Below are 16,385 nucleotides of genomic sequence, written 5' to 3'. Positions count from 1 at the left end.
CATCCCCAGCATACTATCGAGAAGTCAGACTTAACTCCATCTCTGCTCTCAGTCTTACAGGTCTCTCTCTTCTTCACTTTACAGTATTTATGTGTCTCTAGATAAGTCTGTCTCACTTTACATTTCTCCAAACATGTGTTTGTGTATATAATTCTATATCCATCCACACCACAAACCCAGCCAATGTAGGACTTCTGGAAACCCATGCCAGAAACAGCAGTGTGCATCACACACTCTACACCCAAATACTTCTATGAGGCAACAATAGGTACTTACTGAATAGGAAATACAGGAGAAAAATACACATGAAATATTATCAAAGCAAAATTCAGAATTTAAAATTCAGTGTAACATTAAAATTTCAGTCAAATATTCTATACCTGGTAACAAGTTGATATTCATAAATATTTTATGAAAGATATCATTCCCATTTGATGAAATCAATTTCATCAATTTGAAACGTAACTTTACAGTGTGGGATCATTTGGCTGAAAGAGTCAAAAACCTCCAGGTCATGGAAGAAGGCAGTCATTGGAAGGCATTATCAGGGACAACCAAGAATAAGAAAAATAGCAAAAAGCTGGGGCCCAGGAAGACTGGCACTGAAAGTCAAAAATGAAGATTACTCCTTTCTCTCATAAATTATAGGTTCTCTCATCTTTGATTTTGTCCACATATGGCCCCAGTATTCTGACTTCTCTAAAGATTGCCTTATTCTGTTTCTTCATGGATTCTATAACTTGAAAATGGCTTTGACATTCCATTGTATTGGCTTCAATCTTGGCTTATAATGAATATTCATGCTAAACATCCTATCATCATTCATCTGATTTAGCCTCTTCGTGTCCCTACCACAAACGGCTAGAAGAGAGAATAAGATTATCTCAGTATCTGCCTAGAACTCACTCAGGTTCAATGAACTGTACCCCAGGGATGGCCAATGGTTTGTGCATCTGCTCCTTCTGGCAGCTGTGACTGGAACAGGTTCTCTTAAAAAAAATAAATAAGAGCCTCGGTCAGGAGGCTATTAATGGTATGGTCACTAAATTTGGCATGCCCACCCTGAATTCTAAAAATAATATCTGGCACTTTTAAGTCTTCTGTATGTTATTAGGCATATATTAGTTTCACTATGGCCACAGAATGACACAAGTATGTCATTTATTATATCAATAATATTATAGTAATTATGCGATAGTACATCATCTCTAACTTTACATCAATCTTATATCTATAGCCTTGACTTTAGAAGCCAATTAACCAACTGAAAAATAAAAATAGAATAGAATAAAAAGCTGTCAACCCCAAGTCAGCTCTTTTAGTCATAAAGCATTCTATCTCAGTCAAACCAGATGTCACTCCAATGTTGAGTGTAACAGCCAATTTCACTTAATGTCTATGGGTATAAAATGAATTCTGTCTTAATTTGTATCTCTTTTAGGCGGCCATTCAGCCATCTATAAATTATTTTTCACTACAAATTTTCTAAAAGCAGAAGTAACACAAATTGATCTTTAAAAAGCCCTTTACCACTAGGTGGCACCAAATAGCCATAATTGATAGACTGTCTCCTACAGCCATACACCTGCCATTTAAGGATTATCATTCTTAATATTTATAAAAATTAAAAACAACAAATTTCTTTCTTCATTAGAATAAGCAATACATATAATACCTTTTTCTAAATAAATAAAATATGCTATTTTTCCTTTTTAATAAATTGAAATATATTCATTTACCCTTTGTGTTAATAAATTGATAGTAACATTCTTTGTTGAATTTCACAATATGTTATTCATTTCTCACATTAAATGCTAACAGTATTAGAAATATTTGTTTTTGTTTTGCTTATAAATATTTAATATGACCCTTTCTAGAGATTTTGATTTTGTTAAGATACAGATTCACTGAGTAATGGCCCTGTCATTACAGAATGTGCCTTTATTTTAATAGGGATGTTCTCAGTCCAAGGATGCATTTGGATTATGATATAGGTGCTGTGAAAAGAGATGCCTCTCCCTACCTACACTTGTAAATTCCCCTCTAATACAGCGCTCACACACTACTTTAGCCTTTTGTCACCTTGAGGTTTGACTACTGCCATGTCCTCTACCTTGGTTGACAGAGGAAGAGCCCTAGAATATTCAGCTAGTACAGAATGTGACAGCTTGTCTGTTTAGCAATGCCAACCACACAGAGCACATTATACAGATGCTCTGTGCATAGCTCTGGCTTCCAACAGTCATTCTAGATGTTCATTTTAATTTATACAGCTCTCCACGGCCTAGGACTTCTAAGTAAGTTATATGACATACTCATTCCCTATCCTGGCAGTTAAGGCATGTTACCAGATAGTTCCTAGATACAATGGTGAACTCACAAGTTAGAGATCCTTGACTCTACCACTCAATCTCATTTTCTGGCTTGAAAAGAGCTTGTTTTGTACAATACAAGATTTTCTTGAAAATATGGGTCCTTAAGTTAGCTTCTATGAATAGTATTTATTTGTGTAGATGGAGATACCGTCTAGCAAAACAAAGGGTCATTTCAGTGTTCCAACTGATGGAAATAATATTTTAGCAGTAGGTATCTACTATAAAAATTATAAGAAAGATTAAGTAAAATCAACAGAATAGCAAAAACTAGTTTAAGTGTAATGTAGTTTATTATGATTATCACTCAGCAAGCATGTTTTGAATGTCGAGTATGATTAAGATACTATATTAGAAACTGAAATACACTGCAGCAACTACATAAAACTATAATGTTATTAAATGGAAAACTGTAACAAATGTAAAATAAAAATACTGTTGCAAATGTTTCACTGGAATTATTCAATATCCTTCCAAATAACTTGTTGCTTTGGAAGAATATGAAATAAAGAAAGACAAATATCTCAACATTACAAATTGGCCTGAATTTCAAGCAACTAAAAAAGCTAGGAACCAAATTCAACATGAATAAATAAAAATAAATTTGCTTGAATAGCCTTAACATATAACAAATACATACTCTGTTTATCTGTAATTTTCTCAATCAGAAACTAATCATTAGAAGAAAACAAGGGCTTAGCAGATACTGTATTTCAAATCTGTGCCTTTTACAGAAGGAGGCATTTTAAATCTCTTCTATGTCCTGAAAAAAAAAAAATCAAATAATGATGATCTTCCCTTGACCACAATCTAGCATGTTTTGGAGGGATTCTTGTGATTGCCCACTTCCAAGCATTAGTTAATTAAAAGGCTCTAAGTTTATCAATAAAAAGTAGAGTTAAAATGGAAAGAATGCAAGAGGGAAATGAAACATTAAAAATCACACATTTCTTGATTTTAATTATAATAAAATTGGTTTCTTTAATCAGAACGGTGAGAGTAAACACATTCTTTAACTGCCAGTGAGATTACTTTGGAAAGAGTTATAAATCGAAAATGGTAAAATAAATATTCTGCATGAATAAAAACAATGTATATTTAAAGAAATTTCAATTATTAAAAGTCTTGTTTTTGTTGTGCAACAAAACAGTTCTGGATCCTCTCTGAGGTCCCTTCTGTGTTAGTCATTTCTTTTTCTTTTAGAGATAGTGTCTCACTTTGTCACCCATGCTTGAGTGCTGTGGTACTAACACAGCTCACTGCAGCCTTCACTTCCTGGGCTCAAGCCATCCTTCCATCTCAGCCTTCCTAGTAGCTGGGGCTACAAGTGTGCATCACTGCGCCCAGCTTTTTTTTTTTTTTTTTTTTTGGCAGAGACAGGGTCTCACTATGTTGCCCAAGCTGGTCTTGAACTCTTGGACTCAAGTGATCCTCCTGCCTCAGCCTTCCACAGTATTGGGATTAGAGGTGGGTCAGGTGGGTAATTGGGATTACTCAGCCTGTGTTTGTCACTTCTATCATCTTTCCTTTCAGTGTCAGTCATTACTTGTGGTTTTACCTTTTCTGAATAAGAAAATGGAATTATATTTGGTTTTCTGACTGTCTTTAGCCAGAATGGTCTTTCAGCAGATGGTTTCCCAGGAGTGATGGAAATGTATTGACAAAGTACATTTTTGAACACTTTTGCCTGATGTTTATTAAGATAACCAGGTGACATATTTATGTTTCAGTTTGGGTATCATCTGTCTTCCACACAAGGCTGACACAGAAAAACTGACTAAGAAGAAATATTGGTTACAACGGCCAAACTGTGACTTCTCTCTAAATCTGCATTATTAGAGGTAATATTATAATCTCGCACACTTATAAAATGCAGGGAAGTAACTGATGAAATTTGTTCTGTCACAAAGTCACTCATCTCAAAATTAGATTATATTTTACTACCATTTTTTGCATATAAGCTATAGAACTATCTAATGCCAAAACAGCAGACAAAAAGTGTTATGTGTACGGGGGCGTTCCACAAACCCATCATCATGAATATATAAATTTAAAATAGCCAGGATCAGTGTGTCATTACTGACCTATTAAAAAACAAGAATTTCTGACTTAAAATATACCCTTAAAAATATATCCAGAGATGGTTGAGCAAATTACCTGATTGAGTTCTCTATCTTTAATCCCTATTGAATAATACTAATGGCTAATATTTGTTGGGAATGCACTCAAAGTATCAGGAGCTATACTAAGCACTTTACAGTCATTGTCTTCTACTTTTTTGTAAGACGTTATCAGTAGAGATTACGTATACAAACCTTGGCTATGATCACACATCTGACTGTCTTAGATCTCAACCCCAACAGTTACACAAGACAGCCTATATTTTAAATCATTTCACTATAGGGCTATATTTTAAATCATTTCACTGAATTTAATACCATGGTTTCTACATTAGTTTAATTAATATTTTTAACAAAGAAGTAATGATTGATTTTTAAATATTTTTAAATTATCTTTTTTTATCTTTATTTATTTTAAAATATTTTTAAATTATCTTTCATTGCTATGACAACCCCATTTTTTAGGTTCACTTAGTTTTGTTTTTTTTTTTTAAGAGACAGATTCTCATTATTTTGCCCAGGCTTGCCTGAAACAAATCCTGGGTTCAAGCAATCTTCCTGCCCCAGCCCCTCGACTAACTGGGACTACAGGCCCAGGCCAATGTGCCTGGCTTATTTTTCTATTTATACAGCAATTAACGAATACATATTTATTGGAAAGGATTTAAGCAATAGCTATAAAATGTTAAAGTGCTGTCTCACCTCTGCATTCCAAGTTCCCATCTGAAAGGCAACATACACTAAAATTCTGTTGTCTGTAATCTAAGTTCTCTTGCTAAGAACTAACACACATACACATAAAAGTATAGAGGCCAGGCATGGTGGCTGACACCTGGAATCCTAGAACTTTAGGAGGCCAAAGCAGGTGATTACTTGAAGCCAGAGGTTCAAGACCAGCTTGGGTAACAAAGCAAGACCTTATCTCTACAAAATTTTTAAATATCAGCCAGGCATAGTGGCATACCCCTCTAGTCTCAGCTACTCTGAAGAGTGAAGTAGGAGGATAGCCTGAGCCCCAGAGTTTGAGGCTGCAATGACTATGGTTCTGCCACTGCACTCCAACAGAGTGAGATGCCATCTCTAAAAACAAAAAGGAATATTTTGTGAAAACATTATTATACAATACTCATTCTTCCAGTAATTGTTGTTCAGTATTATATAATTTGGATGCAGCATATTCACTGACTCTCTCACCTACTTAACAAACATATAGTGCATTTTCATTTATCTTTTTCTATAATAACTCTAAAAGTGACATCCTTATTTGTATATTACTGTTGTACACATAAGTCTTTCTTTAAATAGATTCCTGGAAATTGACTTGTGTAGTCCAAAAGTCTGTCTGTCTGTCTATCTATCTATCTATCTATCTATCTATCTATCTATCATCTATCTTTTTTTTGAGACAGAGTCTCATTCTGTCAGACAGGCTGGAGTGCAGTGGCTCAATCTCGGCTCACTGCAACCTCTGCCTCCCAGGTTCAAGTGATTCTTGTGCCTCAGTCTCCTGAGGATCCTGAGTAGTTGGGATTACAGGCACTCGCCCACAGAGCCAGCTAATTTTTGTACTTTTAATAGAGATGGGGGTTTTGCCAAGTTGACCAGGCTGGTCTTGAACTCCTGACCTCAAGTGATCTACCCACCTTGGTCTCCCAAAGTACTGGGATTACAGGCATGAGCCACCGTGCCCAGGCTATCTATATAGATATATTTTTGATAGCTACCATCCAACTGATCTTTCAAAGTACTTTTATACTCTAACACCGTATCTATAATGCAGTTGTCTGTACTCTTACAAACAGTAAAATATATTAATTTTAGGGTTTGTTTTGTATCATTTGACAATGTGATGGAAAATTATATTGGGTTGTTTTATTTTCTGTATTTATGAATACTGAAGAGAATATTCAATAAAGATAGTTAAACTAAATGTTTGTGTCCCTTCCAAAATTCACATGTTGAAATCCTAATCCTCAATGTGGTGGTGCTGGGAGGTAGACCCTTTGGAAAATGATTAAGTCATGAGGATGGAGTCCTCGTGACTGAGATGAGTATACTTATAAAGGACATCCCAGAGACCTCTCCTGACCTCTTTGTGCCATGTAAAGACACAGTGAGAAGTCGGTGGTCTGTAACTCAGAAGAGGGCCCTCACCAGAACCCAGTCATGCTGGCACCCTCATCTCAGACTTCCAGCCTCCAAAACAGTGAGAAATAAGTTTTTGTTGTTGTAAGCTGCCCAGTCTATGGCACATTGTTATAGCAGCCCAAATTAAAACAATTGGTGGCTGGGCGCAGTGGCTCATGCCTGTAATCCCAACACTCTGGGAGGCCAAGGTGGGCAGATTACAAGGTCAGGAGATTGAGAACATCCTGGCTAACACGGTGAAACCCCGTCTCTACTAAAAAATACAAAAAAAAAAAAAAATTAGCTGGGCGTGGTTGCACACTCCTGTAGTCCCAGCTATTTGGGAGGTTGAGGCAGGAGAATCGCTTGACCCGGGAGGCAGAAGTTGCAGTGAGCTGAGATTGCACCTCTGCGCTCCAGCATGGGACACAGAGTGAGACTCCATCTCAAAAAAAAAAAAGCCAAAGAAACTATTCTTTAACTTCGTATATAACTAGGTATGACCCAAATATAATTTGTTTTACAGCACAGTAATTTCCTTTACAGTTTATATATTTTGCCAATGTTTAAATATTAAAAAGGTTTAGGTAAAAATACAGATTTACAGTGTCTTTCAAAAGATCTAGCAACATTAAGTCTATATTCTCAGTGATGCAGTCACAGACACCAAGCAGTAGCTGTATGGTCTAGATAAAGCATGCTTTATTTCATTGCCCTCAGCTGGCCTAAATCTCTCACTTTTATTTCCTACAAAGCCATTAGATCAACCAGACTTAGATTCCCCTGAGCTAACCCAGCCACCAAGTGAGATAGGCAGCTCTAGAAAAGGAAAACTCTACAAACCAAAAATGCTCATGTTTTATTTTACTTGGTTTGCATAATAGTGGATTATTTTAAATTTCATTATGGAAATTTTCACAGAAGCAAGGAGAATATTATAATGAAGCCCCATGTAAATATCAGCCAGTTTTAACAATTATAAACATTTGGCCATTTTTAGTTATTTTGTGGTCCTTGTTAAATGTATGAGATGCATATGTGCTAACAGACATTTTTACACACTGATTTTTTTTTTACTGTGCACTATAGTTCCTACAAGATGCTTTATGATTGGCAAATTGTTCACTAAATCTTTCAACAACTCTTTACTGATAAAGAAGACTTCCTTTATTCAAATATCACGTGACCAAATTTAAATTCAACTCTAGGAAGATATTTTTTAAAGTTCTATAAGAGGATATTATTATAATTAAAAGAGCACAAATAATAATAGATATTTTGGCTGGGCGTAGTGGTTCACCCCTATAATCCTAGCACTTTGGGAGGCTGAGGTGGGTGGATTGTCTGAGCTCAGGAGTTCAAAACCAGCAGCCTTGGCAACACAGTGAAACCCAGTCTCTACTAAAATACAAAAAATTAGCTGGGCGTGGTGGTATGCGCCTGTAATCCTAGCTACTCAGGAGGCTGAGGCAGGAGAATTGCTTGAACCAGGGAGGCGGAGGTTGCAGTGAGCTGAGATTGCACCATTGCGTTCCAGCCTGGGGAACAGAGAGATTCCATCTCCAAATAACAATAATCAAATATTAGACTTTTTTTTTAGTATATAATATTTCTAGGCCCTCTGCCACAGATTAACATACATTACTTTATTATAACAATGCAGCAAAATAGATATTAGCCCCAATTTTATAAAAGGGAATATTGATTATCAACATCCAAAGTGTTATAATGGAATCATTTTATTATTTTACTGACTGATCATTTCTCCTCAGAAACATTATAGAAGTGAAATTTTATTTGTTTATTTATCTATTTATCTTTTTATTTTTTTGAGACAGTTTCACCCTTGTTGCCCAGGCTGGAGTGCAACGGCACGATCTGGGCTCACCCAACCTTTGCCTCCCACGTTCAAGCAATTCTCCTGCCTCAGCCTCTCAAGTATCTGGGATTACAGGCATGTGCCACCACACCCAGCTAATTTTGTATTTTTAGTAGAGACAGGGTTTCTCCATGTTGGTCAGGCAGGTCTCGAACTCCTGACCTCAGGTGATCCTCCCACCTCCTCGGCCTCCCAAAGTGCTAGGATTACAGGAGTGAGCCGCTGCACCCAGCCAAAAGTGAAATTTTAAATACATCTATTACCTTGGACTATAGAATTAATTTTTTAAAATTTTGGTCTAGATAGTACTAGGCAAGCATTAATGTACTCAAGTCTTGTAGCTCTTCCAGGTAAACAGGGAGTAGACACGGGGGACTGCCTGCTTAAAAAAAATAATGATATAGGACCTAGAATCTCATAATATCTAAAATGTCCAAAATGCACTTGCAAATTATTTATTATATGAAGAATGAGGAAAATCACAACATGAATGAGAAAAGACTATCAACAGATAGCAATACCAAGATGAATCATATATTATTAGAATTATCTAACAAACATCTTAAAGAAGAACATCACAAAAATGGTTCAACAAGTACTTGTGAATTATTGAAACAAATGAAACAATAGAAAATCTCAGCAAAGAAATGGAAGCTATTTTTAAAAAAAGAAAATGGAATTTATAGACTTGAAAAATGGGAAAACTGAATTACAGAGGTGGCAGTGAGCCAAGATTGCACCACTACACTCCAGCCTGGGCGACACAGTAAGACTTTGTCTTGGAAAAAAAAAAAAACACTGGATGGGTTCAATAGTAACACAGAGATGATAGAAAGCAAAATCAATGAACTTAAGAAGAGATCAGTAGAATTTACTCAATAGAAACAAGCAAAATAGACTGAAAATATAAATACAGTTTCAGATACCTGAAGGACAATATAAAAAAAGCTATCACTTGTATCATTGGTTTCCAAGAAGCAAAGAAGGGGCACAATAAAAACTTAAGAACTATCTGAATAAACAGTGACTGAAAAATCCCCAAATTTGGTAAAAAGCATGAATTTACAGGTTAAAGAAAATGAATGACTAAAAAAAAAGAAAAGAAAAGAAATCCAGGTGAGGATACATCATAGTTAAATTGTTACAATAAAAGACAAAGAAAAGATCTTGAAAGCATGCAAAGAAAACTCATTACCTATAAGGGAATGCCAATTTACCAGACAATGGATATCTCATCTGAAATTATGGGGTCATAAGGAAGTTACACATTTTTCAAGTACTAAAAGAAAAATACCTTTAACCACAATTAGTTTTTCCTGCAAAAATATTCTTTAGGAATAAAAGGAAAATAAAGGCATCCTCAGGCAAAGGTAAATTATGAGAATTTTTGCTAGCTAACCTACCCTTAAATGTTTAGAGGTAGTTCTCTATACAGAGATGAAATAATAGCAAAATACCTAGAACTGAATAAAGGAAAGATAAATGTCGAATGTTTAAAATGTGGGATAAATTTAATATGTATCTTACTTCATATGAGTTTCTTGAATTAATTTTTATGGTTGAAATAAAAATTATAACACCAACTAATATGGTCTTCAACATATGTAGAGAAAATACTTAAGACACTTTTATTTGAAATATGGGTGTGGCACTAGTCTACTAAAGAAAATCATTATTTGATATACAAGAACTCCACACAGTTTCTTAAAGAAGTTACATAAGTGTGAACTGATATGAAGAGAGACTACAAAATCAAAAAAGTCCTTTAGACTTCCATATTTCTATGGGCAGGAGGAAGGCTGAGAACTGAGACCATTGCTCTGTGTCAAATATAGGCCATTCATTCATTCATTCATTCATTTTAAAAGGTAACTGACGGAGACCAAAACCAAGAAACCAGAGAACAAATCTAAATGTTTCAGAGGATCTTTCCCAAAAAGCAAGTATAAGCACAAACCAAGGGATTGCCAATATATGTTAGGCTGGATTTCAGAATTACTGTGGATCAGTGACTGACTGGTATTTGCCTTTTATTTTCCTCTTCTTTGAACAAAGGTGTCTATTGTAACTATCCTGTCTTGCCATTGTATGTTATTTGTGTGCTGGTGGAGAGGGTCATATAACTTGTGTCTTTAGTTCACAGGCTTTCAGATTGAGAGAAAAACCTACTTGAGGAGCTGTATCTGAAGAACCTCACAAGAAAATCTAGTCCCCATGTCTGCCTTATTTGCACATGAGATGGGATATGGGAATGGATAAAGGTGGTATACTTCAGCTTGGGTGACTGCACAATGCAGGCAAGGCCCCTCAGAGTTCAGGATGGAGCTGGGATAGGAAAAGAAGGAGTGAAACCCAGGTATCAGGGGTTGGCCTTGCCCTCACTGCAATATCCCAATGCTAAACTGTGAGGAGTCAACAAATTATAAACTCAGTTTCCTAGTCATTATTACAGTATATTTGCCATGGAGGAAACCAAGACCTTATTTTATTTAAAAGTTTGTTCACTTGATCTATAACTGTTAATTTTTACTCTTATCCAGCCCTCACAAATGTTGGAGCTGGGCTTAAGGATAGTGGAGCAATGGTTTAAACTAGGACTGTACAATCTATTTCCAGACAGCCTAATTTCATGAGAGCCCTTGATATATTTCAAAACTCTATGTGTGTGTGTTTTATATATATATCTGACTACATATCACATTGTAACATATTCCAATTGGTGTATTAGCATATTCCAATATAATTAGTGTATTCCAATGGAATACACTATTCCAATAGAATATGTTATAACAGGATATGTAATGAGTACATATGATATGCATATGCAATGAGTGCATACACACATAAACACACATATATAATGCTTATGGAGAAAATATCCTCAGAGTAATTCAGAATTCTGGCAAAGAACAGGCAAATGTAAAGAGGAGACATTTGCCTTCAATTTTGTTATTTGTTATTAACAAATTTGATTTGTAACTTCTGTAGAATTAAAGAAAATTAATTCAAAACTTTTTACATACGTCTTGACTCTCAGATTATTTAGTACAATATTTGGCATATAACTCAATAAATGTTTATGATAAAAGGCATCATATTTTTGAATAATGATTTTTTTACTCACTGAAATACCATTTAGAATGCTAAGAAAGTTAACTAATCAACATAGGAAATGTCAACTCCAAATTTTAAGTAAAAATTACAGTGTATTAATAACTTTATTGTGATGGATTTCATACATTTTGATGTATTTCATACAATTTGCCCTTTCAAATTGTACGATTTAATGACTTTCAATCTATTCGTAGAGTTATGCAACTATCATCACAATCAATTTTAAAACATTCTTATGACCCTAGAAAGCAAGCTCAGACCTCTTAACCATCACTGCATAAATTCCTTCATATCTCCTGCCCTAGGAAATCACGAATCTATTTTTTGTCTCTATAGTTTCACCTATTCTGAATATTTAGTGTAAATGGAATTATATAATATGTGGGTTTTGGTGAGTGGCTTCTTTCATTGTTTTCAAGGTTAATTCATATTGTAGGATACATCACAACTTCATTTCTTTGTATTGCTGAGTAATATTCCATTGTATGTATGTATCAATTGTATTAATCCATTTGTCAGCTTATGGACATTTGGATTTTTCACACATTTTGGCTATTGAATAACACTCCTATGAACATTCCTGAACAAGTGTGTATGTCCTTTGCCCACTTTTTAATGGGGATGTTTTTTGCTTATTAATTTGTTTAAGTTCCTCATAGATGCTTGATATTAGACCTTTGTCAGATGCAGTTTGTAAATATTTTTTTCCATTATGTAATTTGTCTGTTTTCTCTGCTGATAGTTTCTTTTGTTGTATAGAAACTGTTTAGTTTAGTTTAATCAGGTCCCATTTGTAAATATGTGTTTTTGTTATACTTGCTTTGACATCTTTGTCAACAAGTATTGGCCAGGGCCTATGTCCAGAATGGTATTGTTTAGGTTATCTTCCAGAATTTTATAGTTTTCAGTTCTACATTGAAGTATTTAATCCATCTTGAGTTAATTTTTGTATATTGTATAAGGAAGGGGTCCAGTCCCAATCTTCTGCATATGGATAGCGAGTTATCTCAGCACCATTTATTGAATAGGGATCCCTTGACCCACTGCTTGTTTCTTTCTGCTTTATGGAAGATCAGAGGGTTGTAGACGTGTGGTCTTATTTTGGAGTTCTTTATTCTGTTCCATTGCTCTATGTGCCTGTTTTTGTACTAGCACCATGCTGTTTTGGCTAGTGTAGAAGTGTAGTATTGTTTGAAGTCAAGTAATATGATGCCTTCAGCTTTGTTCTTTTTGCTTAGGATTGTCTTAGCTATTTGAGCTTTTTTTATTCCATATGAATTTAAAAACAGCTTTTTTCTAATTCTGTGAAGAATATAATTCGTAGTTTGATAGGAATACCATTGGATCTGTAAATTGCTTTGGGTAGTACGGCCATTTTAACAATATTGATTCTTCCCATCCATGAGCATGGAATGTTTTTCCATTTGTTTGTGTCATCTCTGATTTCTTTGAGCAATGTTTTCTAACTCTTGTTGTAAGAGAGCTTTTGCTTCTCTGGTCACTTGTATTCCTAGGTTTTTTATTCTTGTTGTGGCTATTGTAAATGGGATTGCATTCTTGATTTGGCTCTCAGCTTGGATGTTGTTGGCGTATAGAAATGCTACTGATTTTTGTACACTGATTTTATGTCCTGAGATTTTGCTGAAGTTGTTGATCACATCTATGAGCTTTTGGGCAGAGATTATGGGGTTTTTCAGGTAGGGAATCATATCTGTGAACAGAGATAGTTTTACTTCTCTTCTTCCTTTTTGGATGCCTTTTATTTCTTTCTCTTGCCTGATTGCTCTGGCTAGGACTTCCAATACTATGTGGAATAGTATGGTCAAATAATTGTTTAAACAATTATCTCATTAAATTATTAAGTACTACTGTACAACTGTTTTAAGTTGCAATGCCAATTTTACAAATGACACTTGTAGCACACCAGGGGCATGGAAATTTCCATTTTATCTGTCAATTACAATTGTCAGCAGAAGGAGAATTCCCTCACTGGTAGGCAAGGGCTACAGTGCTGGTTGCAGAGGGAATTCCTCTGTCTCTTGATGAAAATTATTTCTTTAGCTGAAGAGCAGTCCCATGTACTCTAACCAAAAGAAAGGCCTGATCAATGGAATGGAAGACACATTTTTCATATCTTTTTATTAACTTTTTCTTAACACAGATACATTTTTACTATAAGAAAACAAATTTAAAATTATAAATAATTACATTTTTTTCAAGATTTGCAAGTAGCAATTGCATAAAAATGGTCATCATCATCTTCACCTCAAATAATTTCTCAAGAGGCTTTTAAATACATTATTTATCAACTATGTATTGAATATGTTTTTTCTGCCAGAGACTATACCAAGCGCTAGTTACAAAATGATGGACCAAACAGACTAGGGCTCTTCCATAATCTGGTTTGCATTCAAATAAGAAGTGAAAATAATAAACATATTATTGGGAAATTAATTAACTGATTAACAACAAAAATATTTCAGATAATGATAAGGTGCTATAAAGCATAGCACAGTGAGCAAGAAAGATGAGGTGGTATAAAGAATGGAAAATAATACAATTCAACATCTCAAAAATTATTTTATATTATCATTTCTAGAGAACTGCTCCCAATTATAGTCACCAAAATTCTAAGAAGACATAAAGTAAAACAACTCATATGAAAGACATGGGATAGTAAAGGACTGGAAGGACATAGTTCAAGGAATGGGTGAAAGAAATGGGGTTATCTAGACTGAAAAAGGAAACAGTCAAAAGAGGAGCATGAAAATTAGATTTAGACATTTGGAAAGTTGTCATGAAATAGAAGGAACAGAACAATTTTATGTTTCACATAGAAAGGACCAAACTATAAAGAATAGGGAAAAAAAGAGAAAATATTTATTTATTGGATCTTCACTAAGTGCCAAGCACTATATGCTGCTTTGTAAATATTTAATTTTATGTTTTCATTATTCTTTTTATAATTTTATTTTTATATTATAAATTGACAAATTATAATTATATATATTGATAGGATATAAAGTGATGTTATGATACGTGTATACAAGATAAGAGGAATAGGTTTAATTTGTTAAGATCGACAGCAAAGCATGTTAATAATTGAGTGCTGATAATATAGCTCATAATCGAGGACTATAATTTCAATATTGTTAAAGAGCAAATTTCTAAAGTAAATTTCTTGTAAAATATATTAAATATTTGAGGTGACAAGTATGTTAATAAGTTTAATTTAATAAATCCACATTTTAAATAAAAATCAAAATGCTACTTTGTATCTTACAAATATATACAACTATAATTTGTCAATATACATTAAAAATAAATATGTAAAAGACAAATCAAGCTATCTCACATTTACCACCTGAAATACTTACAATTTTTTGCAGTGAGAACACTGGAAAAATTACTCTGTTAGAAATTTTGAAATATACCATTTATACGTTATTAACTATAGTCACCATGCTGTAAAATTAATACCAAAAAATTTATTTCTCCTGTGTAACTGAAACTTTGTACACTTTGGCCAGTATCTCCCCACTTCCCTCACCCCTAGCCTCTGGTAACTATCATTCTACTCTCTGTTTCAGTGTGTTTGTTTTAGATTCTACATGTAAGTAAGATCATGCAATACTTCTCCGGCTGTGCCTGGCTTATTTTAAACAGCACAACGTCTTCCAAGTTCATTAATGTTGTTGCATATGATGGAATTTTCTTATTTTTAAAAGCCAAATAGTATTCTATTTCATATTTTTATTATCCATTCATCCAGTGATGGATAATTTCTTTCATTCCTCTTCATTTACTAGGGAATAGAGGTCAACAAAGTTAAGAACCATGCCTAGATTCACACAGACAATAAGTAGTGATGCTGGGTTTTGGCCTTGAAACTTCTCCAAAAATAATGTTCTTTCTTCTGCATTGGCTTCATGTAAAACATTACTTTCCAACTTCTAGAAGTGTCTCACCTTGTAAAGTTGTGGCCTTCCGATCACAGGAACTGTTAGTAAAGAGATTCCTTGTTTAGAAAGTAACTTCTAAGGCCCCCAACAACTCTATAAGATGGCAATTTCCACTAAGTGAGTTAAAAAGCCATGGTCTACAGCATCCTATCCAATTGGTAGGAACTCTCTACATCAGTTCAGTCAACTTCACAGGATTAGCAAATCATCTCATATTAGAGATCTTGGCCCTACAGGATTTGGAAGCCTGTGCCATAGGTGGAAAACCCTGAAACAGAATGGAAGTACTGTATGAGACACCAAAGGGAGTAGCCTCAAAACAAAGTTACCTAGTTCATAGTTTTGACTGGGACCAGATTACAAAACATGTTCCAGATTCCAATATGGTTTTTAGTTTTCAAAGTTGTAATTATCTAGTGAAATCAACTCTAAATATTTGATGCCCAGGATGAATGAAAAACATATTTTGTAATAACAGACTCATTAAATAACCAAAATAAATGACTCATTTTATAATAACCCTTAAATAGCACACAAACAGAATATTTCACATTTCACATTGTTTTTGTCTATCAGTGATGACTCATGTTTCCACATCAGGTACAATTATCAAAAAACTATGTATCTTCAGTAAGTTGTTCTTTTCAGTTGACAAATCTTAACATATTCCCTTTAAATGTTAGTTTCAAGTCTACTGTGAGTCTTTAATTTAAGCTAAAATTAATTTTTCAGTAATTTAAAAAATCTAGCTGTTGAATCTAATACTAAATTTTCAGTAGTTAAGAACTGTATGGTATGATTTTGTGCTGTT

The sequence above is a fragment of the Aotus nancymaae genome, unplaced genomic scaffold (assembly GCF_030222135.1).
Source record: "Aotus nancymaae isolate 86718 unplaced genomic scaffold, 86718_ANA_hifiasm-v0.15.2.pri h1tg000002l, whole genome shotgun sequence".
NCBI lineage: Eukaryota > Metazoa > Chordata > Mammalia > Primates > Aotidae > Aotus > Aotus nancymaae.
The sequence above is the reverse complement of the archived record's forward strand: the minus strand, read 5'-3'. Positions refer to the sequence as shown.